The sequence below is a fragment of the Orcinus orca genome, chromosome 6, assembly GCF_937001465.1.
Source record: "Orcinus orca chromosome 6, mOrcOrc1.1, whole genome shotgun sequence".
Taxonomy (NCBI): Eukaryota; Metazoa; Chordata; class Mammalia; order Artiodactyla; family Delphinidae; genus Orcinus; species Orcinus orca.
Genome location: NC_064564.1, coordinates 17,087,044 through 17,114,820, shown reverse-complemented (window position 1 = coordinate 17,114,820; position 27,777 = coordinate 17,087,044). Strand labels below are relative to the sequence as shown.

The 27,777-nt window shown below is 43.2% G+C and overlaps 1 long non-coding RNA gene across 1 annotated transcript; it reads right to left on the bottom strand.

Annotated features, from left to right (window-relative positions):
* Positions 1-469: 469 nt before the first annotated feature.
* LOC117201637 (uncharacterized) lies at positions 470-27,777 on the bottom strand. The gene is made up of 4 exons (XR_007477829.1): positions 27,626-27,777; positions 20,636-20,781; positions 13,897-14,039; positions 470-11,335 (listed from the first exon to the last, which is right to left on the bottom strand). It is a non-coding gene; the product is annotated as an uncharacterized LOC117201637 (long non-coding RNA).

Here is a 27,777-nt window from a genome sequence, read left to right as displayed (position 1 = left end):
AATACTCCTGGCCATTTTATTGAAACGAAATCTGATATCTGAATGCTCCCAACAAGATGCAGGTCAGTCTGACACAAGAATATGAATACATTGTGACCCCAAATTCCCTTTCATGTGTGGAAGGAAAATCAAAATGGAGTCACTATTGCTAACAGTGCTCTCTAAAATGGAGCTGGAAGGCTGCTGAGGAAACGTGACTTATGCGCGTCTCAATCTGGATGGAATCTGACCTTTTGACCACTTATTGTCCTAGTGAAGACATCCAGAACATCTGCCAGAAACTCAAGATACTTACTGGGCCCTTACCCTAAAAGAGCTCATGGCATCCTATCACTTAAGGGCAACCACTGTATTTCCTTTCTTTTGTCAGAGTACAGCCTCAAGGCTTTGCTTATATAAGCCCCTGACTCTTTCTCTTCCTCGGCACACTTTTTCAGTTTTACCCAAATCTGTGTCCCCTGAATTGCAATTCTTTTATTTTTTTCTCTTTTTAAAGTTTTGGGCTTGCCGCACAGCTTGTGAGATTCCCCCCAGGGATCGAACCCAGGCCACAGCAGTGACAGCGCCGAATCCCAAACACTAAGCCACCAGGAAACTCCCACAAACTGCAATTCTTAAGACCCCAAATAAAGCGTTTTGTTCTTTGCAGCGTCAATACTGATTCTCGGTCAACACATGAGATGCGCAGGACTTGTGCTGGAATCAATCATTTTGTTGAATGCTGAAAATACAGCTTCACTTTTAGGTAATTGCTGAGAAATAATCTGATCTCAATTTGTTTAGGCTGCCTATGCCCATCATTAAGGCTAAGAACAACAGTAATTACAATGGCCAACACTGAGGACAGGAGCAAAAATCCCTATGGTCTGCACTGGTCAGACCTCAACAGTCAGGCAGTGGTGACCAAAGAGACAATCGGTTCAGTGGTTTGAGGATTTCCTATCTGAGGGGTGGGGCTGGCTGTGTAAGGTTGTAAACACAGGTCATATTCAAGGTTGGTCAACAGCACCTCACTTCTGGGGATACGTTCCCTCATGCCTGGTCATTTGTCAGGAACTGTAGGGTATAAGTCTCTGATTCTCAGCCCCACTAAGCCCAAAGCCCCATTTAGTAATAAATATTTTGTAATGACCCCGTCACCAACCTAAAATGATATTAACAGCTTATTTAAGCTACCAATACATAATTTTTAAAAAACCATAATGCTTTAACTTGGGAATAAAAAGGAATGCAAAATAAAATAAAATAAAATGTATTTCAATACATGAATGTTTGGACATAATCACACTAGAAAGCATATTAAAGTGTCAAATGCTTGCAGCCATGTTCAATGTTACAAATGCAGACAGATGCATATAACTTTTATTGATGATTCAGATACTATGCATGGCCTAGTCTCCGGTGATAGTAATTTTCCCATGTGGTGAACAACCCTTGGCAAAGTTTGTGATGAAAAAAAGAACAGATATTGTATGATTCCACCTATATGAGGTCCCTAGAATAGACAAATTCACAGAGACAGAAAGTAGATTAGAAGTTATTAAGGGCTGGGGGCGGGGAAAAGAGGGAAATATTGCTTCATGTGTAGAGAGCTTCTGTTTGGGGTAATGAAAAGGTTTGGAATTATATTGCAGTGACGTTGCACAACATTGCAGATGTACTCAATGCCACTTAATTGTGCCCTTAAAGATGGTTAAAATGGTAAAATTTTACATTCTGTATTTTTTACCACAATTTAAACATCTTGCAAAAAAAAAAGCGTTTTGTTTATACATAAACTGGGTTAGATCCCAGCTCAGATAAAATAATAAATGGTCTTTCACTTATATGGATGTCCCGAGGGACATCTGAAAGTCATGCCACACAGTTCTTTGTTATTCAGGACTGTTCCACACTTTGCAGGGTGTCTGCCATCACTGGCAACCCCAATAAATGCCATTTTTGTTGCAATAAAAATGCTCCCACCACATCACAATAGCCCCTCTGTGGTCCCAATAGAACCACTGAGATGCGGGGAGTAAGAGCCAGGTAGGTTGTCTGGGTTGGAGTTCAGCCAGCGCCTGCGGTCCTCGTGGGCACTAGAACGATCGCATGGAAGCCAGTAGAAATCCAGGTGTTTGATGCACCAACCTGGAGCGTGGGGAGCGAGGGGAAGAAGGACGCGTGCAAGGTCTGCTCCCGGTTCTGCGCGCGGGCTCCTCGTTGCCTGGGCAGCAGGACGTTTGCAGCTCCTTCCCAGGCCGGGGAGCGAAAGCGCCTGGAAAGAGTCGAGGTCCCGCGCGGGGTCCGGCGGGTCTGACTCAGCCACCCACGGATGATGCGGCAGTGCTGCTGACTGTGACCACGCCGATGACAGCTACTATTTATTGAATAATTAGCAAGTTCGAGACTAGATTTTTCATGTCGTTTTAACAACCTCTTTATTACAGGCGAGAAAAACAAGCTCAGGCTGTGTGGCAAGAAGCTAGGGAAGTCAAGGGCCATTGAAGCAAGGCTGGGGCGCTGTCGCAGAGACCCAAATCTGCTCGTTCTGAGTCTCCCCGGGCAGACCACCAAGGGCGGTTGCTGCCAAACTCCATCTCCCCTCCCTGCCGTTGGCTCGGACTTCGGCCACGCAGAGGGCCCCCCACTTTTCCGCCGGGCGGAGGACCACATCGCCAGAGCCCTCTTCTCCCGGATTTCTCCCACCGCGGGATCTGAGTGACGGAGGTGGGCTGAGCCCACCCCCTTCCCCTGATGCGTGATGCCATCTCAAGGGTGTAAAGACTTGGGAAGCAGCGCCTTCTCCCAAGATGCTTGGAGACCCTAGAGCTGGGATGACTGTGGTTGATTGACAGCTGCTTATGGAGCCGACTTCTTTCCCGGACTCGAAGCTGGCGTGTTTGCCTGCGGAGGCTCCGCCCCTAGATCTAGTTTGGGATCTGGGGCAGATTGGCAGGACTGAATGTCCCTGTTGTTACCCCTACCACCCCTTTACAGGGAGCCTGAAGAGCCCTCTGATATCAGTTCCTCCCCCACGGAGGAACTGATGTGAACCCTTAACTTCAACCTTCTCCCTGCCACCCCCCCAACCCCAGCGCTTACTGGGTGGGGCTCGCCTGTCAGTGAGCACCGGTGGCCACAGTTTTCTGTCTGTGCGCAAGACCTTTGCGTGCAGGGCCAGTCTTCCGTGCCCTTTCTTGCTTGTTTGTTTGTTTGTTTTTGCGGCACGCGGGCCTCTCACTGTTGTGGCCTCTCCCGTTGCGGAGCACAGGCTCCAGACGCGCAGGCTCAGCGGCCATGGCTCACGGGCCCAGCCGCTCCGCGGCATGTGGGATCTTCCCGGACCGGGGCCGAACCCGCGTCCCCTGCATCGGCAGGCGGACTCTCTACCACTGCACCACCAGGGAAGCAATTCTGTGCCCTTTTAACCCTAGCCCATGCTCCATTGTAATTAATAAAATCATATATATATATATATTATCATATATAATAATTATTAGATATAATAATCTAATAATTATATCTAATTATTAGATATAATAATTATTATATCTATGTACCTAATGAATACCTTTGTAATCATTAGGTACATAGATATAATAATTATAATATTATAATATCTATAATTTATATAGATATAAATATATATAACATAGATATTAATAATTATAATAATGGCAAATGCCTTTTTTTTTTCTTTACACTTTCACTCACCTCATTTGATCTTCACAACAGGGCTTTGTAAGAGATGTTATTGTTATTCCCATTCTACAGATGAGGAAGCGTGAGGCCCAAGTCACGTGCCTGGAATATGGCAGAACCGGGTCTTGAATCCAGGTCCTCTCACCCCAAACCCCAGTGCCCTCAACAAGGGGTTCATGCACCTGCTGGTAAGTCCTCTGAGTGAGTCTCTAGAAAAGTCATTCTTCTTGAGAGCACAGTGTCCAAAGTTCTTCAGCAGGTCCTTTAAAAAGTAGCAAGACTTGTTCTTTCTTTCAAACTATTGAAATAACTTCACACCCATGAACCAGTTTGAGGCTCCGGAAGACTCACAGAGCAGGAGTTATGCTCCCTGTTTCACTGAGGGAGCAGCAGAGGGGACCATCTTTATCCACGGGCCAGTGATATCGTGACTATAATAGGCAATATAGATATTTGGCCTTTGACCCATTCCTGATGCAAGCCCTTAAGGTGCCTTTTGTTATGTTAACGAGGTGACTTTTGGACAGCCCTCTGTAAGGGTTGAGGGCTGGTTGCCTGTGGAGTCAACCACGTGACTAGAGGGTTGGAACTTTCAGCCCTACCTTGTGATTTCCAGGGAGAGGAGAGGGGCTGGAGGTTGAGTCAGCTACCAATGACCAATGATTCAATCAATCATGCCTATGTAATGAAGCCTCCACAAAACCCCAAAAAGGACAGAGTTCAGAGAGCATACAGGTTGGAGAACATGTGGAGATACTGGGAGAACGGCCTCAGAGGGGTCATGGAAGCTCCACGCCCTTTCCCCCATTTCTTGTCCTATGCATCTCCTCCATGTGGCTCTTGCTGAGTGATAAGTTTTCATAATAAACCAGTGATCTAGTGAGTCAACAGGTTTTCCAGGTTCGGTGAGCCGCTCTAGCAAATTAATCAAACCCAAGGAGGAGGTCACGGGAACCTCTGAGATATACTGGGACAGTCAAAGCACAGGTGACTGCCTGGACTTGTGACTGGTGTCTGAAGTCCAAGACTGGACTGGGTCTGGTCTTATGTAAAGAGGAGGTGAACAGGCAGAAGGGGAAAGCGTCTTTTTGATGAAAGGTCTGTGAGACCCAGGGCAAAGCAGTGTCACTTCCTGGTCCAGATGTGAAAAGGACAGCCAGGCACATTGGCAGAGCTTGCCATGTCCATGAAAATGGCCCAGATGCAGCGTTTTCATGTGGGTGGAACAGCTGGGGCAGAAGCAAAGCACCACCCTCTCATGGCCTGCAGGCTGAGGACTTCCACACACAGGCAAGAGCAGAACAGAAGCAGGTCTGGCCCTTAGCACGTATGAGACCCTTGCAAGGGACTCTGAGAACTGATTGGCAGGCTCCAAGCAGAGGCTTGAAGTCGTCCAGTTCCGCATGTGGGCCAGGATGCCAAAGACCATGGACATCAGTTAATGGACCCTTGTCTGTACCCACAGGCCTGACAGGCTGGGAAAAAGTCAAGGGGTTTAGATATTTTTTCTTTTGGATTATTTTCCTAGGAGAGCTTTCTAGAGACTGGGTTAAAGGGCACCAAAGCTTTTTTCCCTGTGGGATTCCCAGAACTGGTTCCCAGGCCCAGCTACTATATTCTTCTTTTCCACCCTGCCCCAGTCCCAGGGACTCAATGACTTTCATTTTCTCTTAATGCTGCCCCTCTTCTCTACCCCATGGGGTTGCTTCTCACCCAAGACCTCCCCACCCCTGCCCCCCACACACACAGCTTCCTCCTTTCTCACTGCCTCTGAAGACAAACTCCTGGGTCCATCTCATTTTCTAGTATCTAACACAAGAATACAATAAGGGAACAACTGAGACATTTAAACGAGACAAAAGGGTATACATTTTGGAAGTCTCATTTCCTCACTTATAATTCCTGATTCTTTCTTGAAATAATTACTGGATATCTATTTAAGACATCAGATCCTCTTAACCTGGGATCCACGCTGAAGATTCAGGGGTCCTCTAAGTCAGCCAAGGTCTGGCCAGGAAAGTGAAACCACACCAGTTATTTTAACAGAGAGAATGTAATGTAAGGAATTGATTAATCAGAGCCTGGAGGACTGGAAGACACTAGGTAGCTCAGAAATGATAACTGTAGGAAACAGCTCCCCACCTGGGGTTGGGGGAACTAGAAGCTTGGAGACGGTTTCCACGGAGCTGGGACCCAGACCCCTGAGAAGAGGTGTGATAGGTTAAATTGTGTCCCCTCAAAAAATATATATTAGAGGGCTTCCCTGGTGTCGCAGTGGTTGAGAGTCTGCCTGCTAATACAGGGGACACGGGTTTGTGCCCCAGTCTGGGAAGATCCCACATGCCGCGGAGCGGCTGGGCCCGTGAGCCATGGCCGCTGAGCCTGCGCGTCTGGAGCCTGTGCTCCGCAACGGGAGAGGCCACAACAGTGAGAGGCCCGCGTACCGCAAAAAAAATAAAATAAAATAAATAAATAAATAAATAAATAAATAAATAAATAAATATATATATATATATATAGGAGACCTAACCCCCAGGACCTCTGAATGTGACCTTATTTGGAAAGTGGGTCCTTACAGAGGTAATCAAGTTAAAAGGAGGTCATTAGAATGGGTCCTAATCTAGTATGACGATAGCCTTATAGAAAGAAGAGATGAGGACACAGAGATACGTGGAGGGAAGACAATGTGAAGACACAATGAGAAGACGGCACGCACGTGACTGGAGCCATGATGTATCTATGAGCTGAGGAACACCGAGATTGCAGGCAGCGCCAGAAGCCAGAAGAGGTAGGGAACCTTCTCCTCTGGAGCTGTCAGAGGGAGCTCGGCTCTGCCCACCCCTTCATCTCAGACTTCCAGCCTCCAGAACCTGAGACAATCCATCTCTGTTGTTTTAAGCTATCCAGTGTTTGATAGTTTGTTTGAGTAGCCAAGAGGATGGTACCCAGCGGGTGGTGTCTCATGAGGACACCAGGAGGCTGGTTCTGAGAGCGTGGAAACAACTGGAAACTGGAACCAACCACTGCTAGAATCACCTTCCGCTACTAGGATGGAACACTATCGTTGGCAGGACGCTGGCAGACACGGTGAGCGAAACGGAAGAACTTCTCTCCCTTCCACCCTTCCAGCGTCCCCCTCCCTTACCGGTTTGCTCCTTAGCCAATGCCCGTGTGGTAGGGGCCAGCTCTTAGGGGAGCAACTTGGTGTGCTATGTCCCAGCAGACAGACGAGCGCTTAATACCAGCCTGGGGCGTGAGAGGTTGGGTGGGAAAAGATATATATCACAGCTTTATTCTCATCATCCTCTCTCTGAGATCTAGCATTTCCTTCCCTTATGAATATGGGCCAAAAATAAATGGATAAAACCACAGTTGTATTCAGTAGACCCTGTAGCTCTGTCACTAATACTTTCATTGCACATCAGAATCACTGCAGATATTTCAAATGATCATGTATGCCCATCATCACTACTTGAAAATTATAGTAGGTGTTAGACTTGCTGTCAGGTCTAGGAATTTAATGTGCTAATGAAGAAGCAAATATATTACTAACGATTTTGTTTTTAAATGTTTTCGTAACTTTAGTATACGACTCCCTTTTGTACTTCAATTATTATTGTATTTTATGCATTAAAAATCTTATTTGGGAGAAAATATCCAAAGACTTCACCAGACTGACAAATGGCACACACACACAAAATGTATAAAACATTCAGAAGAAGGAGGGGGAATTCCCTGGTGGTTCAGTGGTTAGGACTCTGTGCTTTCACTGCTGTGGGCGCAGGTTCAATCCCTGGTCGGGGAACTAAGATCCCGCAAGCCACATGTCACAGCCAAAAAGAAAAAAGAAAGAGGAAGGAGGAATGAATAGGTGGAGCCCAGATGATTTTTTGGGCAGTGAAACTATTCCGTGTGATACTATAATAGTGGTTACATGACATTATATATTTCTCCAAACCTACAGAATGTATGACCCTAAGAATAAACCCTAATGTAAACTATAGACTTTGGCTGACAATGATGTGTCTGTGTAGGGTCATCAGTTATAACAGATATACCACCTGGTGGGGATGTTGGTAATGGGGGAAGCTGTGCATACGTGAGAGCAGAAAGTATATGGGAACTCTCTGTACCTTCCTCTCAATTTTGCTGTGAACCTAACACTAAAAAATAAAGCGTATTTTTTAAAAAAGTAATGTACGTGTAACATGAACTGATTCTCTCCTCTTTATTCCAGAAAGTGGGATTCATCCAATAGTGACACAAATACTGGTTGAATGGGTAGGGGATGGGATTCTTTTTTTTTTTAATTTATTTTTTATTGAAGTATAGTTGAATTACAATATTATGTTAATTACTGCTGTACAGCAAAATGACTCATTTATACATGTATATACATTGCTTTTCATATTCTTTTCCATTATGGTTTATCACAGGATATTAAATATAGTTCCCGGTGCTATACAGTAGGACCTTGTTGTTTATCCATCCTATATATTCCAGTTTGCATCTGCTAACCCCAAACTCCCATTCCTACCTTCTCTCACACCCCTCCCCCTTGGCCACCACCAGTCTATTCTCTATGTCTCTGATTCTGTTTGTTTCATAGATAGGTTCATTTGTGTCATATTTTATATTCCACGTATAAGTGATATCATATGGTATTTGTCTTTGTCTTGGATGGGATTTTTTAAATAAATTTGTTTATTTTTGGCTGTGTTGGGTCTTCATTGCTTTCTCTAGTTGCGGCGAGCAGGGGCTACTCTTCGTTGTGGTGCGCGGGCTTCTCATTGCGGTGGCTTCTCTTGTTGCGGAGCACGGGCTCTAGGCATGCAGGCTTCAGTAGTTGTGGCATGGGCTCAGTAGTTGTGGCTCACGGGTTCTAGAGCGCAGGCTCAGTAGTTGTGGTGCACAGGCTTAGTTGCTCTACGGCATGTGGGATCTTCCTGGGCATGTAGGATCTTCCTGGACTAAGGCTTGAACCCGTGTCCCCTGCATTGGCAGGCGGATTCTTAACCACTGCACCACCAGGGAAGTCCTCACCAAGAACTTTATTTTTTATTTATTTATTTATTTAGGCTGCCTTGGGTCTTCGTTGCTGCGTGCAGGCTTTCTCTAGTTGCAGTGAGGGGGGGCTACTCTTCATTGTGGTGCGCGGGCTTCTCGTTGCAGTGGCCTCTCTTGTTGTGGAGCATGGGCTCTAGGCTCCCCAGCTTCAGTAGTTGTGGCACGTGGGCTCAGTAGTTGTGGCTCGCAGGCTCTAGAGCGCAGGCTCAGTAGTTGTGGCGCACGGGCTTAGTTGCTCCACGGCGTGTGGGATCTTCCCGGATCAGGGCTCAAACCCATGTCCCCTGCATTGGCAAGCGGATTCTTAACCACTGCACCACCAGGGAAGCCCTTGGATGGGATTCTTATTCCACCACAAGCTTGAAAGAAGGGGTGATTGGGAGCAGTGGTCTGACTCCAGCCTTCTTAAGTGTGAGTTGGAGCACACGATTGCTTCTTTCCTGGGCCTCCATTGGTAGAGAAGGAGGCTTTCCCATCCTCCCAGGACTCAGTATGGGTCACTGCACACAGGCAGGGCCAGCTCCAGGGACGTCCACAAACGGCTCCTCGCCCAGACCAACCCTGCACTTAGTCTGAAGCTCTGGTGGTGCCGTCTTAAAGTTCTAAGTAATTTTGAGCAAGGGCCCTTCCATGTTCATCTGCCACCAAGCCCCAGAAACTGTGAAGCCAGTCGTGCTCCCAGGAAACGTGCAGGCTGGGCTCCAGAGTTCCAGATATTTAGGGTATGACAGAGACTGTACTTTCAACCCTCATGTGAATGAATAATTCACTTCTGCTCTTTAATAAAAGCCAAGCCTTTCCTATCGGCTTCTCCCAATAATTCAAATAATAGTTTATTTTTCTACCCAAGGAAAGAAGAAATAGGTGAAGGAACTAGGCTTTTATACTGTTCAAATATTCTTGGTCTCTTGACATCTTTGAGGACTCCTAATTGAGAAATGGATAAAGTGTTTTTAACAACAACATTTGACATCACTCCCACACATATGGCAGATCAGAAATGTGAGACTTCTATACAACCCACAAGTTGTGCGGGGTTTGCTTGGCTTTAATTTTTAATTTTTTTTATTTTTTGCCAAGCCACGCAGCATGTGGGATCTGAGATCCCCGACCAGGGATGGAACCTGTGGCCCCTGCAGTGGAAGGGCAGAGTCCTAACCACTGGACCACAAGGGAATTCCTGCTTGGCTTTTATTACTTTTTTTTTTTTTTTTTTACATTTCTGATTGGAGGTGCTATCAAAATTTCAGAGAAAAAACATTCCAGATATTGATGGTTCTGTCCCTGAGTGTGTGGTTCAAAGTCCTCAAATTTGCCCTGTTCTCGGGAAGACCAGCCCTCAAGCCTGCAGCAGCCTGGGAAGCTCAGTGCTTTCTTCCTGCATCCGGACTGGGGTGAAAGAACAGTGGGGAGATATTCAGAGCCAAGGTTGTAGCAATTAACCCTACCAATCAGAATTTTAAGAGCCTTAGAAAAAACAGCCTTTGCATCATTTCACTGGTTATTTCAACACATAATGTGTCGCCAGCTGAGGGATTAAAATAGCCAAGGGGCAGCACTTTAACTCCTTCTACGTCAGGGACTGTCTATAACTGAGCTGTCAGATGTGGAAGTTGGGCGGAGTCATCCAGGATATCAATGGGGCGCTGAGGGCTGCTCAGGCTGGATTCTGAGGCTGTTGAGTTTTTTCTAACTGCCTGGATTCCAATGCTCCTCACTCATCACTCTAAAGGAGATTTGGGGGAACATACAGAGTGCATAAGCCCACAAGCTCTGGAACTAAATTCTCTAGCTATCCTAGCGGTGTGATCCTGATTTAAGCACACTGCTTTAGTCCTCTTGTTGGCACAAGGTGGGTAATAAAGATACTTACTTCTCCAGGGTTGCTGTAAGGATTAAGTGAACTAACCAATGTAAAACACTTAGAACAGGTCCGGCATGCAGTTAAGTGCTCTATAGATGGTAGCTTGAAAATAAGCCTGCGGTTTACCCCCATCTCTCTAGGTGCCCAGGAAATACAAGCTATGCTCTCTCTCTTTTAGGAATGTGGTATTTAAATTGTGCTTCTTGGGTCCTCGCAGGTTCCTGTGAAGGGTATCCATATCCATGGTGGCCGTGGGAGATGACGGTGGAGGATGGTGAGCAGGTAGCCCTTTGCCCCACTTAAGGCAGGAATCTTTATTTATCTAATGTCTAGAGACGGAGTCCCCGACTTAACAATTTTTCGCGCTTAATGATGCTGCAGAAGCAATACGCACTCAGTAGAAACCATACTTAAGATTTTGAATTTTCAGCTCTTCCTGGCTAGGGACGTGTGGCACCATAATTTTCTTTTCTTTATTTTTTTTTTTAAATTATTATTTATTTATGGCTGTGTTGGGTCTTCGTTTCTGTGCGAGGGCTTTCTCTAGTTGTGGCAAGCGGGGGCCACTCTTCATTGCGGTGCACAGGCCTCTCACTATCGCGGCCTCTCTTGTTGCGGAGCACAGGTTCCAGACGCACAGGCTCAGTAATTGTGGCTCACGGGCCCAGTTGCTCCGCCGCATGTGGGATCCTCCCAGACCAGGGCTCGAACCCGTGTCCCCTGCATTGGCAGGCAGATTCTCAACCACTGCGCCACCAGGGAAGCCCTCTTTCTTTTTTTTTAAACATCTTTATTGGAGTATAATTGCTTTACAATGGTGTGTTAGTTTCTGCTGTATAACAAAGTGAATCAGCTATATATACACATATGTCTCCATATCTCCTCCCTCTTACGTCTCCCTCCCACCCTCCCTATCCCACCCCTCTAGGTGGTCACAAAGCACCAAGCTGATCTCCCTGTGCTATGCGGCTGCTTCCCACCAGCTATCTATTTTACATTTGGTAGTGTATATATGTCCATGCCACTCTCTCACTTCGTCGCAGCTTACCCTTCCCCCTCCCCATGTCCTCAAGTCCATTCTCTATGTTTGCATCTTTATTCCTGTCCTGCCCCTATGTTCTTCAGAACCTTTTTTTTTTTTTTAGATTCCATATATATGTGTTAGCATACGGTATTTGTTTTTCTCTTTCTGACTTACTTCACTCTGTATGACAATCTCTAGGTCCATCCACCTCACTACAAATAACTCAGTTTCATTTCTTTTCATGGCTGAATAATATTCCATTGTATATATGTGGCACCATACTTTTCTGTGATGCTGGGCAGCCAGCAAGCCACAGCTTTTAGTCAGCCATGCGATCATGAGGGTAAACAACTGATACACTTACAACCATCCTATTTTTCACTCTCAGTGCAGTATTCAATAAATTACATGAGATAGTCAACACTTTATTATAAAATAGGCTTTGTGTTAGGTGATTTTGCCAAACTGTAGGCTAAGGTAAGTGTTCTGAGCATGTTTAAGGTAGGCTGGGCTAAGCTAGGATGTCTAGTAAGTTAGGTGTATTAAATGCATTTTTGACCTACTATATTTTCAACTTACCATGTGTTTACCAGGATGTAACCATGTTGTAAGTCAAGGAGGATATGTATGTTGAGTCCTGAGGTAAGATTTCATTGGAAGAAAACATCCCAAGCAAGGCTCTAAAGAGTTTGAAAACCACTGCTCCTGGAAACTGCTATGTAAACGGAGCCCCAGGGATGCACCCAGGAAACAAGTAAGCAGCTCTGCACAGCAATGTGATTTAGGTTCCCTATTAGTCAGGGTCACAGGAGGAACAAGTGACCCACACTCCAATGGCTTATTAGAGGAGAGTATAATGAGGGCACTCTTGGTATATGGAAGCCAGAGAGAGATGATCCATTACCTGGAGCCAGTACCACTCAGAGACTGGAAGAGGGAAGGAGAAGAAATATCTGGATTCTAGAGAGGTACATGCATGGAGTGGGTGCCTGACAGCAGCTATCACCTTTGTAAAGGGATGCAGCCAATCTGTGGGAACCTGTGAGGAATGGAGGCAGGAGAAAGGATACTCTGACCACGCTCTCTTCTCATCCTTCAGTCCCCTGCAGGGGCCTCCCAATTGCCAAACCCAACCAGAAGCCAAAGGGCAAGGGAGTCTATCTGTATTCTGGTATAGCCACAGTGGTGTGCTGGTCAATAAACATTTAACAACAAGCTCTGAACTCTGTGTGTGTGTGTGCTTATTGGTAGTGTTTGATGATTTCCATGGTGTAAATACTCCTGCCATGGTCACCAAACATGGAGCTAGGAACAGATGCACATAATCAGCTTTTGAGGCTCCAGCACGCCACTGAAGGAGACCACGTGGCTCAACTGCCTCCCCACCCCCGGCCATAGCGCGCAGTAGAGAGTGGATCTAAAAGGGAGATTGGGATTGACATATATACACTGATATGTATAAAATGGATAACTAATAAGAACCTGCTGTATACAAAAATAAATAAAATGCAAAGAAAAAGAAACTATACGATAAAAAATAAATAAATAACAGGGCAAACAAAAGACATCCTGGGCCAGTGTTGCTGTCCATGCTGCAGATGCCAACATCAGGCCAAGGGTTCTGGCATTTGGGAGCAAGGGTACCAGTGCCTCCTCCTTCACCATCAACATGACTACCATTTGCAATGCTAATTAAGAGTGGTTAAGTCCAATAAGCATTCGGCAGGTCAGGAATGTAGGTGACAGAAGGAATGAAACAGGAAGAGAGAGAGAGATGTGAATTCCATTCTAGGCTGGGGAATGTCTGCATTCCTCACAGATAACCATGTTGTATTATAAAGACACAACACAGGTGGGGTAGGAAGTTGTACTTCTCCAGCTTCAATTAAATTCATCTGATAGCTCAACAGCATCCTATGACTGGCTGGGGCTGGGTCCTGTAGAGGGAGGAGGGGTGACACACTAGAAATGGGAGTCCCGGGGTGGAGCCATAATACACCATCTGGCATGAGCTCCAAATCTTAGAGGTCACAGTATCACCCTGTTGTTTGCTGGCATGGGAGTGGCTGCAGAGCCATTAAACCGACTGTTCTGAAGCTGTGTGGGCCCGTCCTGGCTGAGCCATTGCTGGAGGGGGTAGGATTCTGTTATGCTTAGGACCAGCTGTCTGGGTCCCAGTGCTATTCTTCTGTATGAGGAAGGCATAGCCCCAATTCTCCGGGTAATAATGTGAAATAGGAGATCAGCTACCACCTACCACAAATGGTCTGTCCTGCTGCCCCCACTATCCACGCCAATGGCTCATGTTCTGCTTCCAAGAGCGCAGCATCACAAACTCACCAAGTAAAACTGCAGGTATTGAGGCTGGCCTAAACAGAGAGCCAGGTCCAAAAGATGACCCTGTGACAAAAGAAATGGCACAAAATGAAATCTTCCCTTCATGTCCCACACCAACCTCTATATCAACTGTCTTTATTTCGCCCTCAGAATAAGGTACTGCTAAACCAGTAATGTAAACTTATGTTGACAGGATCCTACCATGAGATTTGAGAGGAGTATTCTAATAGCATCCATTCTGATTGTTTACGGGAAACTAAGGGCACTGGGCAGACCTCCCGCCTTTAATGGGCCATTGAAGGGACTACAAGCTCCACGGTATCTATGAAAATATCCTGAGACATAAAAGATGGAGAGCACAGTACTCCAAGATGCAGAGGAAGAGCAGACTCTGGAGCACTGTATAATACAGAGACAGGAGAAAATGCTAGAAAACAGACTGTAAAACAAGATTTTAGCAAAAACTAAGAGGAATTGAGATGTCAGTGGATCTGGCTAAAAGGTAGAGAAATAGAAAAGGAAATTGATGGGGAGGGAAAAATGAAAAGTTAAATATTCAATTTAAAAGATTAAATCTGCATTAGAATCAGGAAAGAGCAGGCAAAAAGTGAAGAAAACATAATCCAAATATAAATAATGTTTGCCTAAGAGAGTAGGTTCTAAAAGTTTAAAAAAAGCAGAAAATTTGTAACTCTGGTGATGGATGTTAACTACACTTATTATGGCGATCATTTCACAATATATTTAAATATAGAATCATTATGTTGTACACCTGTAACTAATACGTTGTGGGTTGATTATATCTCAATCTTAAAGTAAGAATCATTTTGCTAAGCTCTATGATAACATAAAAGAAAAGGATGACAAAATGAAAACTAGCAGATATAAAGACTAAACAAGAGACTAAACTATATGGGCGATTATTATGTCTTATCTCTGAAAAAGAATCAGGAACTGTGGGAACAAAAGCAGAATGCTAGATATTATACAATAAAAGAGTTTTTTTCCTTTGAAAGAAATTGCATGGTATAGTGACTAAAACCTCAGATCCTGGAGTGAAGTAGACCTAAGTTCCTATCTCAGTTCTGTTGTTGGACCTCTTATGAGTCTTTTTTTTTTTTTTTTTTTTTTATATGGAGGGGGATATTTATTGACATAGAAAAATGTTTATATATTTTTTTTATGAAAGAAAAAGAATATTCATTTATTTTTAATGACTTATTAGAACAAATACCTATAGATATCATTATATATATGATATATAAATTAATTATACAATATATCATGTATTAATTATTAAAACATACTCTGGTAAATATTATATATTCAATATGAAACAGGAGGAAAGGGGGCAGGGCACAACCTTTAAAAGAATTACATAGCCCGAGGACACAACATAAACTGATTAGAACAAAATAGGTCCAAGATGGCGGACGAGTCTACTTCCACTAGACCTTGAGCCTCAGTATACACTCATTGTAACACATCAGCAAGCTAAGCGACACACCCACAGGTGCCACGACAGTTCCAAGGATGACCATAAAGGTCAAAAAGTGGGCGGTGGCTCAATTCCTAGAAATCCCCACCCCTTCCCCAAAATAGCTGGAATACTCCTCCCACTCATCAGCGTATGAAATTACTCACCCCTATAAAACTAACAACCCCATACCCTGGTGCTGCCCTCGCCTTCTTTTTTTTTTTTTTTTTTTTATAGGTATACCTGGATTTAATTCTCACTTCTACCGCTTGGTAGCTGGATAGCCTTAGGCAAGTTTCATACCTCCCTGAAATTCACTTAATTCAGTCTGTAAAATGGCATAATAACTTATTATAGCATCCTTTTAGGAATTTTAAATCAGTTCTTGAAATAAAAGTACACAATATATAGACAAGTATGGATTCCTCAATAGATGTTTGACCTTTCATTTCTCCAGTATCCCACCCGCATCAAATAAAGAAAAATACTTTTTAAAATTTACGAATATTTCATTGTTGTAAAGTTAAAGCCATAAAAATAATCAAATGGCCTACTATCATACCGTTAGAAGAAAAAAAAAAAAGGTGTTCATGAGAGTTCCATATTAGAATACAAGTTTTCCTTAGGCACCTGTTTATGTATGCTATTCTGCTCTTTACAATAAATAATTAAATTTAAAAGACTTAATTCCTCACTTTTAAGACCTTATTAGTTTACAAATTACATATTGACCTATGCTAAATTTTATACCGACCCATGCTAATGAATTCAGTACAGAAAACAAAAAACACTGCACTCAAGCAAACTACATATATATATATATATATATATATAACTTATATGAGAATTGCTACTCCAGCTTTCTTTTGGTTTCCATTTGCATGAAATACCTTTTTCCATCCCCTTACTTTCAGTCTGTATGTGTCTCTAGGTCTGAAGTGGGTCTCTTGTAGACAGCAAATATATGGGTCTTGTTTTTGTATCCATTCAGCCAATCTGTGTCTTTTGGTGGGAGCATTTAGTCCATTTACATTTAAGGTAATTAGCGATATGTATGTTCCCATTCCCATTTTCTCAATTGTTTGGGGTTTGTTATTGTAGGTCTTTTCCTTCTTTTGTGTTTCTTGCCTAGAGAAGTTCCTTTAGCAGTTGTTGTAGAGCTGGTTTGGTGGTGCTGAACTCTCTCAGCTTTTGCTTGTCTGTAAAGGTTTTAATTTCTCCATCAAATCTGAATGAGATCCTTGCTGGGTAGAGTAATCTTGGTTGCAGGTTTTTCTCCTTCAACACTTTCAATATGTCCTGCCACTCCCTTCTGGCTTGCAGAGTTTCTGCTGAAAGATCAGCTGTTAACCTTATGGGGATTCCCTTGTGTGTTATTTGTTGTTTTTCCCTTGCTGCTTTTAATATGTTTTCTTTGTATTTAATTTTTGACAGTTTGATTAATATGTGTCTTGGCGTATTTCTCCTTGGATTTATCCTGTATGGGACTCTCTGTGCTTCCTGGACTTGATTAACTATTTCCTTTCCCATATTAGGGAAGTTTTCAACTATAATCTCTTCAAATATTTTCTCAGTCCCTTTCTTTTTCTCTTCTTCTTCTGGAACCCCTATAATTCGAATGTTGGTGCGTTTAATGTTGTCCCAGAGGTCTCTGAGACTGTCCTCAGTTCTTTTCATTCTTTTTTCTTTATTCTGCTCTGCAGTAGTTATTTCCACTATTTTATCTTCCACGTCACTTATCCGTTCTTCTGCCTCAGTTATTCTGCTATTGATCCCATCTAGAGTACTTTTAATTTCATTTATTGTGTTGTTCATCGTTGCCTGTTTCATCTTTAGTTCTTCTAGGTCCTTGTTAACTGATTCTTGCATTTTGTCCATTCTATTGTCCATTCTATCTCCAAGATTTCGGATCAACCTTACTATCATTATTCTGAATTCTTTTTCAGGTAGACTGCCTATTTCCTCTTCATTTGTTAGGTCTGGTGGGTTTTTATCTTGCTCCTTCATCTGCTGTGTGTTTTTCTGTCTTTTCATTTTGCTTATCTTACTGTGTTTGTGGTCTCCTTTTTTGCAGGCTGAAGGTTCGTAGTTCCTGTTGTTTTTTGTGTCTGTCCCCAGTGGCTAAGGTTGGTTCAGTGGGTTGTGTCGGCTTCCTGGTGGAGGGTACTAGTGCCTGTGTTCTGGTGGATGAGGCTGGATCTTGTCTTTCTGGTGGGCAGGTCCACGTCTGGTGGTGTGTTTTGGGGTGTCTGTAGACTTATGATTTTGGGCAGCCTCTCTGCTAATGGGTGGGGTTGTGTTCCTGTCTTGCTAGTTGTTTGGCATAGGATGTCCAGCACTGTAGCTTGCTGGTCGTTGAGTGAAGCTGGGTGCTGGCGTTGAGATGGAGATCTCTCGGAGATTTTTGCTGTTTGATATTATGTGCAGCTGGGAGGCCTCTTGTAGACCAGTGTCCTGAAGTTGGCTCTCCCACCTCAGAGGCACAGCACTGACTCCTGGCTGCAGCACCAAGAGCCTTTCATCCACAGGGCTCCTTAATTTGGGATGATTCGTTGACTATTCAGGTATTCCACAGATGCAGGGTATATCAAGTTGATTGTGGAGCTTTAATCCGCTGCTTCTGAGGCTGCTGGGAGAGATTTCCCTTTCTCTTCTTTGTTCTCACAGCTCCCAGGGGCTCAGCTTTGGATTTGGTCCCGCCTGTGCGTGTAGGTCGCCAGAGGGCGTCTGTTCTTTGCTCAGACAGGACGGGGTTAAAGGAGCCGCTGATTCGGAGGCTCTGGCTCACTCAGGCCGGGGGGTAGGGAGGGTCACGGAGTGTGGGGCGGGCCTGCAGCGGCAGAGGCCGGCGTGACGTTGCAGCCTGAGGCGCGCCGTGCGATCTCCCGGGCGAGTTGTCCCTGGATCCCGGGACCCTGGCAGTGGCGGGCTGCACAGGCTCCCCGGAAGGGCGTGTGGCTAGTGACCTGTGTTCGCACACAGGCCTCCTGGTGGCGGCAGCAGCGGCCTTAGCGTCTCATGTCTGTCTCTGGGCTCCGCACTTTTAGCCGCGGCTCGCGCCCGTCCCTGGAGCTCTCTCAAGCAGCGTTCTTAATCCCCTCTCCTCGCGCACCAGGAAACAAAGAGGGAAGAAAAAGTCTCTTGCCTCTTCGGCAGGTCCAGACTTTTTTCTCTTATGAGTCCTTGAACCTCAGTTTCATCATCTGCAAATTGGGAGGGGTAATAGCTATCTCGTCATAGGGTTGTCATAATGTCATACATACAGAGCACTTAGCAGTGTATCTGGCAAAAGTATCAACATTTCAAAGGGCCTCACTGAGTACCAAGCAAAGTTAATGACAAAAAACCTACCTATAGGTAATGACAAAAAACCCACCTATAGGTACCAAGCAAAGTTAATGACAAAAAACCCACCTAGAGGTACATGTGGTAGAATTGGTAAATATCAAGATGACAGAATAAAGAACTTATAAAACATTTGAGGAGGAGGGAAATGTAACCTAAAAGCAAAGCAAGCCCATCTACTTCAAACTTTTCCCATAAAACCACCTTAAATGATAAAGAACATGTGCCAACTATTACAGTTTTGAGGGAATAAGGTAGTTAATCAAGATTATGGACTCAGTCAATTCCTGTATCAAAAACAACCAAGACACATTGTCTCAGCTATTCAAGGACTCAGAAAGTGTATCTTCTCTATAGATCTTTCTTAAGTCAGGTACCAAAAGGCTTTTTACAGAAACCAACACATACAGCAAATAAAGAACTCAACAGGGTTAATTTGTGCTGTGAAAGAATGGCTAGTGAACATTAAAACCTGTTCTGTGTTGAATAAAGCCTAATAATTATTGAAAATGTGATTATAAGATAGAATGCAAATGTCAAAAAAATAATTAATTATAACCTCAATGCAATTCCAGATTATACCAACAAAGACAGGTAGGAGTGAAAGTAGATGGAAGTAAAAGCATGGTGAGTTTTTCATCTTACTTAGGAGGGAATCAATAAGTACTGTTTTATTCTTGTCATTGGTGATAATAGAATTATGAGTGAAGGATATTTTTAGAGATATAGGAAGTAGGCACCAGTACGATATTAAAATACCATTTGTAGGGGACTTCCCTAGTGGTGCAGTGGTTAAGAATCAGTCTGCCAATTCAGGGGACACAGGTTCGAGCCCTGGTCTGGGAAGATCCCACATGCCATGAGGCAACTAAGCCCACGAGCCACAACTACTGAGCCTGCGTGCCACAACTATTGAAGCCTGCATGCGTAGAGCCCATGCTCCACAACAAGAGAAGCCACCGCAGTGAGAAGCCCGTGCACCACAACGAAGAGTAGCCCCTGCTCGCCGCAACTAGAGAAAGGCCCTGTGCAGCAACGAAGACCCAACACAGCCAAAAAGTTAAAAAAAAAAAAAAATACCATTTGTATTAGAGTAGGCTAACTGCTAAAACAAAGAATCCTTCAATCTGGGAATTCCCTGGCGGTCCAATGGTTAGGACTTGCTGCTTTCACTGCCGTGGCCTGGGTTCAATCCCTGGCCGGGGAACTAAGATCCACATATTGGGGCCAAAAAAAGAAAGAAAAAAATCCCTCAATCTTAGTGATATATCAGAGTAAAATGTATTTCTTGCTTATGGCTCCAGTGCAGGCAGTGGGGAGGGAGTAGGGAAGGGTTCTTCTCACAAGGCCCCACCTAGATGCAAGGAAAGTGAGTAAGAAAAGTAAGCACACATCGCTTAGCTGTGTGCTCAATAAAAAAAGAGCGTGTGGATTCTGCTTGGCACCAGCACTCTGGTCATCAAAATAATTGTGCTTCCTTCTTCCTTCACAGAGAAGGCACACCTTGTCTAGTATCAATACTGTATTAGTCAGGCTTCAGTCAAGAAAACAGAAACTAGTATCTCAAATGAGGAATGCAATACAGGGAACTGGGTGCTTACAGAATGGCTGGAAGATCTAAGCAAGCAGAGGTCAGGGAAAACTGGTTGAGTGTTGGGAAATTCTATGTAGAAGTTGCAGGAAGTTGCCATTCAATCAACTCAGCTCCCTGAAGCACCAAAGCAGGCACCATGTGAGATCTCACTGTGAAGCTGCTGCAGCCCTCGTGTGACACAGAAACCAGGACGCCACCATCTGCCCATGTGTCTGTCTATCCTGCTGGAGGAGGAAGACGTACCTTCTTCTCTTCCACCGTCTTAATCTCACACGGGTACTTCTCACTGGCAGAACCTAAACTGGAAGCCTGATGGTAAGGGATTCTGAGAAGCAAGTGTTCAGAAGGAAGTGAAGATGATGATGAGCTGAAGCAAATCTTCTAAATCACTGAAGGAAAACCACAGAAAACATAGTACAGTCAATTCTCATTATATACAATAGTTATAGTCTATAAAGCCCCCCTGAGCACTGAATTACCAAACGCTGAGCCATTGCTCCTACGGGAAATACAGGGTTATGTTCCTTTGAGTTTCTGGACACAACATTTTCATCAACTGGTCAATACACAACTTTATTTTCTATGTTTTCTGTTTAAAGACACTTTACAAGCACACCTAGGAGATATTGTATGTTTGATTCCAGACCACCGTAATAAAGCCATTATCTCAATAAGGCAAGTCACATGAATTTTTTGGTTTCTCAGTGCATATAACAGACATGGATACACTCTCCTGTTGTCTATTAAGTGTACAATAGCATAATCTCTAAAAAACCATGTGCCCACCTTGATTGAAAAATGTTTCATTGCTAAAAAATGCTAACTATCAACCAAGCCTTCAACAATATATATTAAATACAGGTATACCTCATTTTATTGTGCTTCACTTTATTGCACTTTGCAGATACTTCAACAAGTTATAGTAGTAACATCAAAGATCACTGATTACAGACCCTCATAACAATTATAATTATAATGAAAAAGTTTGAAATATTTCAAGAATTACCAAAATGTGACATAGAGGCACAAAGCGAACAAACGCTGTTGGAAAAATGGTGTCAGTAGACCTGCTCCACTGTGCAAGGTTGCCACAAACCTTCACTTTGTAAAAAAAACATGGTATCTGCAAAGTGCAATAAAGTGAAGCATAATAAAATGAGGTATTTAATATATACTGTTGATTCACTAACATTGAACTTACAGTCAACAGCACTATATATAGCTTATGCCTGAACAAAGCTTATCTACTGCACATATTTTCTCCAAAAGACACATCGCAGCTTTCTTGTGCTTAGAAGAGCTTCAGCAATAGGCTTGGGGACCATTTGAATGATGAAATCACCAACAAAAGGCACACAAATGCAAAAACTTGATGGCACTAATAGACCACACAAAGGATGCTTGTTACAATCAGAGCTGAACCAAGAAGGCAGAGCATTCCCTGGATTGACCTCAGCAAGGAACATGTATTTCGAGCAACTGAAATTCTCCACTGCTTTGCACGTGTCTGTATACGATTGCAAAAATGCCATGTGTGTAGATTTTGAGGTTACAAATAAATTCCAGTTAATGGGTAAATTCACAAATACAGAATCCTCAAATAATGTGGATCAACTATACATATAACAGAAGACAGAAAGTAAAGGAAATAAAGCACTAAAATAGAAAACAAAAAATAAATACACATTTAAAGAACTCAGAGTAATCCAAGGCAAACGAAAATGACAGAGGCAGCACTGGTCATCTATCTAATTGCTGCAACAGATTAGAATGTTGGTAAGCGTATAAATGGCTACTAGCTTTCTTGAGAGAGATTTCCTTGTAAATATCAAAAGCCTTAAAATGTTCAGACTCTGACGTAGCATTGCAAACTAGAAATTTTAGCCTACGTTAATAGGACTAGATGTACACCAAAATTTAAATACAAGAATAGTTATCTCAACAAAATTTATAATAGCAAAAGAAAAAGTATAAATAACCTAAATGTCCTATAATAGAAGTCTAGCTAACTAAATTATGGTACCTCTATAAAATAAAATATTATGCAGCCTTCAATCATAATGTTATGAAATGATATTAAATGCATGGGAAGATGCTCATCATAAAAGCCCACAAAAAATTAGAAAATACTGTATAGAGTTTGATTCCATTTTTATATCTAAAAGGGGAAAAAGAGAAACTTATGTAATTATTTAAATAATTGTAAAGGTAAACTTCTTAACATAATCTTAGCAAATAAAGATGGAATACAAGTATATGTAAAGAATTAAACGTTCTAATGTAAATATCAACTTTTTTTTTTTTTTTTTTTTTGCGGTACGCGGGCCTTTCACTGCTGTGGCCTCTCCCGTTGCGGAGCACAGGCTCTGGACTCGCAGGCTCAGCGGCCACGGCTCACGGGCCCAGCCGCTCCGCGGCATGTGGGATCTTCCCGGACCAGGGCACGAACCCGTATCCCCTGCATCGGCAGGCAGACTCTCAACCACTGCGCCACCAGGGAAGCTCAGTAAATATCAACTTTTAATATGAAACTGACTCTGTCAGAGTCAGGGAAAAGACAAAGATACTACTATTATTTATGTTGTCACCAATGAAATCAGACAAAGAAAAAAAGGAATTGGGACATCATTATTGAAGGAAATAAATATCATTACTTGCATGTGATTTATTTGTGGACCTAGAAAATCCAATTAATTCAATAAAGGTATTTTAGAAATAGACAGTTCAGTTGGCTATCTGGTAAAAATAAATACAATAAATACATGAGAAGTTTTTCAACATCATTGGCCACTAAGGAAACACAAACTAAAACCACAATAATATACGAATCCATACCTATTAGAATGGCTAAAATTTAAACCACACTGAAGATTGGCAAAGGTTATGGTAGAACTGGAGCTCTCATTTACCACTAGTGGGAATGTAAAATGACACGATCATTTTGAAAATTGTTTGGAAAACTGTTGGACAGTTTGCTAAAAAAGTTAAACACATCCCTCCCACAGGACCCAGCCATTCCATTTGTAGATATTTACTCAGGAGAAAAGAAATCACGTGTCCACACAAAGACTTGTACGTAGATATTCATAGCACCTTTATGTGTAATTGCCAAAAACTGAGAACAATAAGCAAATTTCCACCAGCAGGTAAATGGATAAACAGATTGTGGTCTATCCACATGATAGAATACTAGATAGCAATAAGAAGAAACGAACTATTGATACACAAAACAACATGGATGAATTTCCAAATAATAATGCTGAGCAGACAAGCAAGAAAGGGTACATACTGTAGGATTCCATTAATTTAAAATTCTAGAAAATGCAAACTATAGTGCCAGAAAGCAGATGAGTGGTTGCCTTGGGCCAGTGGAAGACAAAGGGACATATAAGGAAGCTTTTGGGGGTGGTAATTGTGGAGAGGTTTTTATAAATGTATACTTATGTCAAAACTCATCTAAGCATCACTTTTTTTTTTCTTTTGGCCGTGCAACTTGCGGGATCTTAGTGCCCCGACCAGGGATTGAACTTGGGCCCTAGGCAGTGAATGTATGGAGTCCTAACCATTGGACCACCAGTGAATTCCCATGTATCACTTTCAGTACATGCAATTCATTGTGTATCAATTATGCCTCAATAAAGCTGAAAAAATATAAATAAATAAATACAGTAACCCATGTACACTGTTTTTACACAGTAGGAATAACCAGCTAGAGAATACAATGGGAAAATGTCTCATTCAACATTCCAACACAAAATATGAAATAACCTATAATAAATGTAACAAGCAGTGTGGTGGGCAGTGTATGAAAAAAAACTGTCTTTATGATGTTTGGAATCTTTGAACATCTTTGGAAAAAAGCAGATTTGAATAAGTGAGGAGACACAGTATGTTCCCGTTTTGTTGTAGCAGATGCCATGATGTACCATCCAGGTTTCCCACTTAGGGAACAAGGCACTTATTCCCTGAGCTGCTGAGAGCATGGGCTACTGATGGCTCTTAGCTGTGCTGTTCTCCAGGAATTTCCCTCAACTGACGAAAGCCACCTGCTCTCCTGGGGTAGTTCTCCTCTAATGACTGGTCAGTGGTGAGGTAGGAAGTTTTACAAAGGCCTGGTCCACTGGTCTCAATATGGGACAACTATGAAGTTCCATCCTCGCTCAAGAGCTCCCCTGGGGTCAGCGGAGGCCTTTGTCATGACTTCACTACAGTTCAACCCCCTCCTCTGCCCAATCCCACTTCTTTCATGCCCAATAGGTACTGACCCTCAGAATACTCCCTAATAAACATACTGCACCTGCATCTCCTTCTCCAAGTTCATCTTCCCAGGAAACTTGACCTACAACAAAAGGTGAGGGTATCACTTATACCCAAGTATACATTTAATATAATTTCTCATCAGAATGACAGGGGAATAATTTTACTAAGTGAAAATAGCTGCAAAATTTTGGAGGGATAAAAGGAGCAGCAAAGTTGGACTTGAAACACCAGAAATTAAATTCTATTATAGAGTTATAGTAATTTAAACGATGTATGAATGGTAAATAGTAGAAGAGAGTCCATGAAACAGAAAATACCAAATGCAATATATGCAACCTTCAGAATGACATTATCCTTCTATAATTCTCTCTCTATGTCCTTGACTTCTTGAAGCCTGTTTCTTCCCTAAAAATATTCAATTCCTTAGAACCCTTTTTAGGTTCTATATGGACACCAGAGGTAGTACTAGCATTCTCTTAATTCTCTAATAATGTTACCAGGATATTATGTTTACCTCCTTATACCAAATCCCTTTTTTTGAAGTTCAGGCCATTTTATTAGTCCTCCTTTCACCCTTCTCATTAGTAATTACTAAAGTGAGTATCATGCTTCTACATTCCTTGGGCACTTTGACCCCTGGTTGTCTTCCTCTCCACCTTAGCACCTGCCATCACCTTAAATGAATTCAATATACACATGGGCAGCACATCTAACACCATAGCCTCTTAATCCCTTAACCTCAATGGCAATAAACTGCCAACTCCCTTTCCCATCTGCAATCTACTCCCATGGCCAGTGGTGGCCCTTGTCATCATGAGGAACGGTTCTGCCTCTAAAACCTTAAACTCTAACACTTCGGTCTACACCCACCATCTCCTCGCCTTCCTGCTTTCCACTACCTCTCTTCTTCTAAGTCTACTCTTTTATTCTACAGAGATCCCAGGAGAGTCTCTGGAACCCTGCAGTTAGATACAGTCTCTCAAGCTCACCTGAAACTTGTTCCTTTCCTTTAAACTTGAACCCATCATTTTCAGCTCCAGTCCCTTTGTCCTTTCACCACATCCACCCATCAGATCCCCAATCCTGGGCCAATGCTGTAACCTGACTACAGACCATTGCTGAAGAAAGTGGCATTTCCATGGAAACGGGCTCCATGATTAATGATGGATGGTGTTTCCATTCTCAGGTGTACTCTCGGGGCAGCTGGAAAATGCTTTCCTTTTACTCATCCTGCTTCTTCTCTCTCTCCAGTTTCTCTTTGTAGCTGTCTCAGGTCATTCTCCTTACCTGTCCTTATACCTTATTAATAAGCCTTTCTAGAGACACTTTCTTCCTGTAGCTTCCCAGACCTCACACTCCCCAGGTTTTCCTCCTAACTATTAATTTCTCATCACTCACCATCATGAGCTCATTTTCCTCACTTGTCCCTTAATTCCCAGTGTTCCCAATGCTTGTCATTCTTTGTGCCCTGTTGTCAACCACAGACAAGACTTTACCATTTGTTGAAAATGCCATAACCCATTACTCTAGCCCAGAACTCCCTCCTGAACTCCAGAATCCTATTTTTGACTTTGTATTGTACGTAACCACCTGGATTTTCTAGAGTCATCTTAGACTCAGCATGTCAAAAATGAAATGATTATCATCTCCCTGTCCCAAGCCTATTTCTCCTTCTATATTTCTTCTCCAGGATACATAGAAAGGAAATTTTTGCCCCTTTTTTTTTTCATTTACCTCCTACTTTTCCATCCACCCCACTCAAAGTGGAAGAGCTGTAAAACAGATTGATCTCAATCCAAGACATAGACTGAGCCACGTTTACTGGTGGCCTGAAATTACTATAAATTAAAAGTCTGTGTATTCTTCCCCTCTCTTGCTTTTCTACCTCACTTGTGCCTATGGCTGGATGGGCAAGTTGACTTGGCCAGCTTTCTCCCACATCTATATTGGGACTCCAATATTTGGATTCAGAAGAGGAGGAGAGAGACCCTCATCTGCATGCTCCATCCCCAACACTGGTTCCAACAGGAACGAGTTTGCTGCTGCTGCTTCCTTGGCAACTTCAATAGTGAGGCAGAAAGGGGTGTTTGCCCGGACCGATCTCTAACACTAATTTCCAGCACTAGGTGGCGGACCTATCAAGATCCCAATCACCCTACCCAGTAGCTCGAGGTTATCCTCAATTTCCCTCATCCTCCCCTCCGTCATCCAATCAATCATTACATTCTATTATGTTATAGTATTTACTTGATTGAGTCCATGGCTTTTTCTCACCATCAATGTCCTGTTTAGGTATTTATCACCCTGCATCTAGACTGTTTTTATCCTCTCTGGGGTCTCCCAGGCTTCACCCTCAACTCCTTCCAACTCCTTCTCTGCAATACTGTCAAAGGAACTTACCTAAAAGACAAATTTCATCAACTTACTTCTCTGCTAAGGTATCTCCCCCTCAGGATGAAACCCAAACTTGTTGGGTGGGCCTAGAAGGCCCACCATGATCAAACCACTCCTCTCCTCACTCCTTGCGTTCCAGCCACATAACGATCTTCTACGCCTTCATGAGTCTGCATATACTGCTCCCTCCACCTAGAAGGCCCTCCCCACATTCACCTTATTCTTTCCAGACCTCCTTCCCCAGGTGGCATAGATTACTCCCACCTAAAAAACCTTCATTGTCCTTTATACATACCCAAGGCCCCTGAATGGAAACTATCTCAACATCAGAATCCCCTACTAGACTGTCAACTCCTCATGTTCAGGCAGATGTGAAGGAAGTATTCATCATGACATCACCACGCCTACAGCACAGCGTGTGGCCCAAAACAGATATTGGACAAACATGAGTCATAGCTGCTCCACAGGATGGTTTTAAGGAACAAACAAGATAATAGTGTGAGATGCATAAGATGGCTCCTGGCGTACAAAGGGCACTCAGACAGTTCTGTTTCCTTCTTGTCTCTCTTTCCTCCTTACCTTTTTCCCTTTCTCCTCCCCTGCTTTCTCTCCTCTTGATTCTCATCTCCTCTCCCTGTCGTCCTCATGCTTTTGAAAACAGCAACAGTGGGAAATAAATCAAATTTACTTGGACCCAACCATCACCAGCTTCAAGGTGCTCCAACTCCCAA